The sequence below is a fragment of the Hordeum vulgare genome, chromosome 1H (assembly GCF_904849725.1).
Source record: "Hordeum vulgare subsp. vulgare chromosome 1H, MorexV3_pseudomolecules_assembly, whole genome shotgun sequence".
Classification (NCBI taxonomy): domain Eukaryota; kingdom Viridiplantae; phylum Streptophyta; class Magnoliopsida; order Poales; family Poaceae; genus Hordeum; species Hordeum vulgare.
In genome coordinates this window covers 279,367,684-279,373,817 of record NC_058518.1, presented here as the reverse complement: position 1 = coordinate 279,373,817, position 6,134 = coordinate 279,367,684, and the positions used below count along the sequence as shown (strand labels likewise).

General features: G+C 41.4%; 1 long non-coding RNA gene across 3 annotated transcripts; it reads right to left on the bottom strand.

Annotated features, from left to right (window-relative positions):
* Positions 1–924: 924 nt before the first annotated feature.
* LOC123431148 lies at positions 925–4,740 on the bottom strand. Of its 3 annotated transcripts, none has more exons than XR_006623040.1 (5): positions 4,435–4,740; positions 4,022–4,069; positions 2,114–2,270; positions 1,475–1,609; positions 925–1,276 (listed from the first exon to the last, which is right to left on the bottom strand). It is a non-coding gene; the product is annotated as an uncharacterized LOC123431148 (long non-coding RNA). The 3 variants fall into 3 exon arrangements; XR_006623041.1 differs by having other exon boundaries at positions 1,475–1,604; XR_006623039.1 differs by lacking the exon at positions 1,475–1,609.
* Between the last annotated feature and the right edge of the window lie 1,394 nt (positions 4,741–6,134).

The window sequence follows — 6,134 nt, the reverse complement described above, 5'->3', positions numbered from 1 at the left end:
GATTTTGACAAAATTCTGTGTAAAATCAAAGGATAATCCAAGAAGCACTTTGTTGCTCTTTTGGAACAACTGGGTGAGGCTAATGACCTCATCGAGTCTCATGAGGAGACTATCTCCGAGCTGCAAGGACATAGTCGTGACTATGCCGACGAGATTGCTGAATTATCTATTGCACTAGAAAAAGAACGCAGTCTTCGTTTGGCTCTTGAGAACTCACCCAACGATGATTGCGCTAAATTGCAAAAGGAACTAGATCATGTTATTGTTCTTACTCGTGTGCCTAAGTCTGAAAAGGCTGCACTTGGGGTTGGCCATGAAAGACTCAAAGCGGAGTTTGATACACTTGACAAGGCTCACAAGGTCTTGAAAGGTGCTCATTTCTCCCTGAAAGAGTCTCATGATCAACTCCAAGCAAAGCTTACCAAGGAGATCTCTACTTGTCTTCCTTTCGTTATAATGGATAATGCGTGTACAACTAACCCTTGTTGTCACTACACAACGACACTTCTTCCCCGACAGACAGATCGGTTGGGAAAACAGCTTCCGCCAATAGACAATCAGTCGGGAAAAACATTTGCCGACCGACACGGTCTGTTGGGGAAAGTCCAGACGGGAAAGCCCTTTCCCGACCGACTTATCTTTACCGACCGACTGTTGGACGGCTATAGGAAACCTTACCGACCGACGTGTTGTTCGCACTGCCTTGGACCTTTCCCGACTGACTTTCTGTTATGAACTTTTCCCAACCGACTATTCGACGACAATACATTTGCCGACCAACTTTCTGTTGGCTCTGCCATGAACAGTTCCCGACCAACAATCCGATGGTATTAGTTTTGCCGACAAACTTTCCAATGGCCCTACCATTAACCTTTTCCAACCAACTATAGGATGGTGCTTCCTTTTGCCGACCAACAGTTTGTATGCATTTGGCCAATGGTATTTGGCATATTACCTTGTCAAAACAATATCAATCAGGTTACATTTCTCATCAATATCTATCAAGTTACAATAACTTGTATGTACTCTAAAAATATTAAACCAAAACCAAACAAAAATAACACTAATAATGCCCATAATAAAGGTAAGTACATAAAAGAAAACATTTGACCGTTACAGAATGATAGCTCCGTTACACAAGACATCCTTTACAAAATGATAGCTACGAGATGGATTGTTTTTGCTCCATTACGAAGATATCTAGTTGACACAAAATAAAAACATCATGGTTCCCTTCTTGGTCCTCTTTGTCTTTCCTACACAATTTTACAGCAACCTTGAAAGACAAAAAAACATACAATTAATATACATGAAAGCTAATGAAATTTCCTTTCCACTAAGTACTATTGTACTACATGTTCAACTTGAAAGTAAAGAGCATCATGCATGAAACATAGAAGCCGAATTAATATACAGACAACTAACTTTGAGGTGAATAAATTCTATTTCAGGCATGTAAACTTGGTATCCTTACCGAAGTGTCAAACTAGGAATAACCAAAGTTGAACAGAAGCCGCGACCCAAAGTTTTCAGAAATAGTTGGATGATTCAACCATTTGATGACTTTGTTCACGTGATTTATATCACAGGATGAAAGAAATGTTCTGCACTGAACGATTTATGTTATGTTGTCAAACTGGAAATAATTCATGTCGAGGTGCACAACAAGGAACATAAACAAATGTTGTAGCTATAGTTGTGTTGCCTGCTACACTCATCTAGTTAAAATTTCAGGACACTAAGTACTAGCTGCCTTTCAACAATGATGACAAAGAAAAGATATATTATCATGTTTTCTTTCTAAATCAAGTCTGAATGTGCCATTTTTCTCAAAGTACCATCATAGTTAAGATTTATAGCTCAGTTCTATGTTCCAAGTTTAAGCACTATGCGAGTTACTAATGATAATACACTAAGCAAGTTTCTTTTGACAACCAAGGTCAACCAAATTAACCACTATGCAGAAGGTGTGCTCATGCATAACAACTACACCATTTTCTTCTCAAAGCGCATAGTACGTGTAAATTAACATAAGCATGCACATGTGAAAGGAAAAAGACAATTCTTCCAAAGAAAAATCGTTGTATTGCTGGGAAATAGTTAGCATGCCTACAATAGTGGAGGGAGCTCATTTGATTAGAGATCAGACTATGCATAGAGTAGCACATAGTCTGGCCCCTGCTGCATAGGGGGGCGGCGCCTGGATCTGATTAGGGAGACGCACATGGAGGCACATGAGCACGTCTGCACGGGCGCAAGTCTAACAATTCCTGCAAGTAAAAGAATCAACCGATATCATTTATACAAAGAAAAATAAATATTAAGAGCCTCGACGGTGTAAAATAACCACGAGATGAAAAACGTCAGAACCAAAATAGTTTATAGTAAAAAATTGCTCGACCCACACCATCCATCACCGTCCATGATGCAGCTCTGAGCCAGTACTATGTGATTGACATGGCCGATGCAGATGAAGGCCAAAGTCGGCAAACATGTGGAGCGCACCATTCTACATATATGTGTTGTTGTCCGGAAAAGCTATATTGAATGTGTGGTTCTTCCCTACTTGCTGCTGGCTGGATTGCGATTGTCTTGAAGGTAGAATATTATGGTGGGAAATGTTTGTCTACCTGCATGGACTAACGACATGCATGGTCAATAGAGTAGTAGCTAGCCGCACTACCACAGGCATTGAGCACCGGACATTTCTGTTTTACGAGTGCGTGAATGTTTGTGTTCCCACCGTTACAATAGCCACACAGAGATAAGTACGACACTGGTGGCCGATACGGTGTACGTCGATGTGTTTTTATGTAATTTTTCTTCATCGGCAAATGGTATTTGGCTGTCGGGCATGGAACTCAGAATCACAGTTTTATAAATATCATCTGAAAGATAATATTTTTTGTGCAATTAATAAAGTATGCTTGATATATTTGGTTGCTCCGAGATATATCTGAAATAACTACTATAGTGTGATACATAAGTGGTTGGCATTTTTTTCTTTATGATAAGTAGCTGAATGTTCTAATAAAAATCCATGCTCATGACACTGAAGGTGGCCTCTGATGCTTTGTTAATTGGAGCAGTATAATTCACCGCTCTGGTCCAAATAAATTTATTTGTCTTTTTAAGTCCTGATAAAATTTCGGCACAATAGAAGGTTAAATAAGTTCAGTACCAAGCATAGTGAAGAATCCCAGATTTTTTTATCCTGCTATAAATTAAGATAACGCTGCCCAACAATAGATGGATAAATAAGTTTACCACCGATATGACAAAATTTTGGACCAGAGTATATAGGGATTGTCGGATTGATATGATTCTCAAATACAAGTTATTTTTACAACCTGCAAATCACTATGGTTTGGTTGGGCACGATGCAATGTTCACAGAAATGAACGTAAGATCAAAAGAGATTGAACAGATGCTTTGACAACTTTATATAACTCGAGATTCAACTGATCGAGTAAAAATAAGAAAAACGTTAGACGTCGGGTCCGCCTGGGATTTTAGGTGATTGATGGACGTTCCATCTTTTTCTATGTTCATGCCAAAATTGTTTATGCATAAAAATAAAAAAATTGCAAGTTATCGATTAGCCGTGCGAAGGCACGGGTTCACGACTAGTAGTATCTAATAACTATAAAATATGTAGAAGCATGATTGTAAATTCGAAACTGCTAACATACTCCATCTGTTCCAAAATATAACTCTTTTTAGAGATTCCATTATGGACTACGTACGGAGAAAAACGAATGAACCTACACTCTGAACTATGTCTAGATACATCTGCATGTAGGTTTTGGTGGAATTTCTAGAAATACTTATATTTAAGAATGGAGGGAGTATATCTAAACAACCATGAGTGATGCTATATCATCCTATCAAAAATCTTTCATCTGGATTGGAGCATTGAGACTAACAATTTAACAAACACTTGTAGCCTACAACAAGAAATAAGAAGGAGGCGTAGGAACAAGAATGTATTGGTTGCAGGGAGAGAAAAAGTAAACGGTACCTTGCTGTTGGACGGAAAGAGTAACAAAGCTCCAGCCTCAACTCTCACCTGGTTCAGAGCATGAAGATTGAATATACTCTTGTGTTTGCAATAATTCTACATGCTTAACTAAAATTCTTCAACATGAGTACTCTTATTTGGACTTTTTGTGGAAACTGAAGCTAGTTGTCAGGGTTGTTCCTCTTATCAAAGCACAGATCCGGGAATACATTTATATATATAGAAAGTAATGATTTTTCACAGGATGAATACCCTTGTATTGACCTTGAAGCACACATAGCATAATATGATAGTCTGGCAACAGTTTGAATATCACAAATTCACAACTCACAAGCTCTAATGTTCAAATCAATCACAACGAGTTCAGATTTTTTTAGCTAATTAAGGTTTCCTTGCAACACTGAAAGGAATACCTGTAGTTATCATCCTCATCCTCTCATCTCCAAGAGTCACACGAGTAGTAGCCAACTATTAGACTGCATTTCTGTCCATCCCATTAGCAGATAGAGCCTCTGTTCTTGACGTACTGCTCGAGCGCGAGCTCCAACCGAGGCACTTCTTGCTGGATAGAAGTACTACAACAAGTCATGGCTGATCTTCTTATGAACAAAAGTAAAAAAATCAACTAACGACAGCACCGATTATGGATGAGTGGAGAGGGTGAGGAGAGGAAAATGAACAATAACTCCCGAGCGATGGGAAGCACCAGCAGTCAACGGCCAGATCCCCTTCAAATCAACCGACAAATACAGATCGAAGGAGGCCCATGGTGTGGCGGCGGCGATACAGCGCATGGGTGACGACTGAGGGTCTCACAGCAGTCTCCCAGGTAACCCACATCTCTCCCATCCCTGGATCTGAGAGGAGCGATGGCGTACACCATAGGGCCTTGGCGGATGAAGATGACACGGCACAAGCTAGGGTGGCTAGCGTTGGGCTGCAGGAGCATGAATGGGACAAGGCCACAACCGTTCGGGCCAATAGCGGCCGACGGGAGAGGGAGCGAGTGAGGGTGCGCCGGCAGCAGAGCTAGCGAGTGAGAGGATAAGGTTTGGGGAATTAGGATCTGGGAGAGCTGAATGGAAAAAACTATGGGGAGGCTTGGCGCTAAGTTTTTGGCCCCCGCGCGCGCTGAAGCGCTATGTTTTTGGCCCCACGCGCATCGAGACGGTCCAGCCTAATTGGCAACCAACAGTCGGTCGGCATTAATCGCCGACCTATGGTTTGATGGACATAGGAGCTTTCCCGACCAATAATCCGACTTCAAATACTTAAGTATAGTTGTCCAACTGTTGGTCGTGGTATGTAAATATTACCGACCAACAGCGCGGTAGAAGTTTTTCTGACCAACAGTCTGTTGGCGAAACTGACTTTTTCCAACGCACATCAGTAGGGAAATCTGGTGCGTGGTGTAGTGTGTGAGCATGTACATCTTGTGGGGGAAAATTCCAAGTTGAAGGATCAACTTGAGTAGGGCCTTGTGTCATGCATCCAAGGCGAGAAGAACCGAAACGACCTTTTGAGCAATCAAAAGGGTGTTGTAGGAAAGGAGGGACTTGGACTTAGATCCAAGTCGAAAAGGAAAAGGAAGAACAGGAACAAGTGATTCCCTACCCTCATGGACATCTTTGTCAAAGAGGGGGAAGGGACTCAGAAGGAGAACAGGAACAAGGTGGAGAATGATAGCATCAAGGAGGGAAAAACCATTCCTACCAACATAGCCGGCGAACTCAATCCTTCATATGTTTTATGTCATGCTGGTGATGGGCATGTCTATGCCAGATTTGTTCGTTCTTACCATGAGTCCATTGAATGTGCCATTTGGGTTCCTAAGAACTTGTCTCTAACATTAAAGGACCCATTCAAAAATGGGTACCTAAAACCAAGCCTTGATCTATTCCAGGAGTTTGCTTCCGGTGGGGTGTCATGGCTATTCGATAGTGGACCAACAAATCATATGACCGGCAGTAAGGACTTAGTGGTGGATGTGCATCCTTCCCCATCTATGCCCACCCATGTACAATTCGCTGATGCATCAACGTCAAAGGTATTGGGATTTGGTAAGGTGGTCATCTCTCAAGAGTTATCTATTGAGAAGGTCATGCTTGTTGAG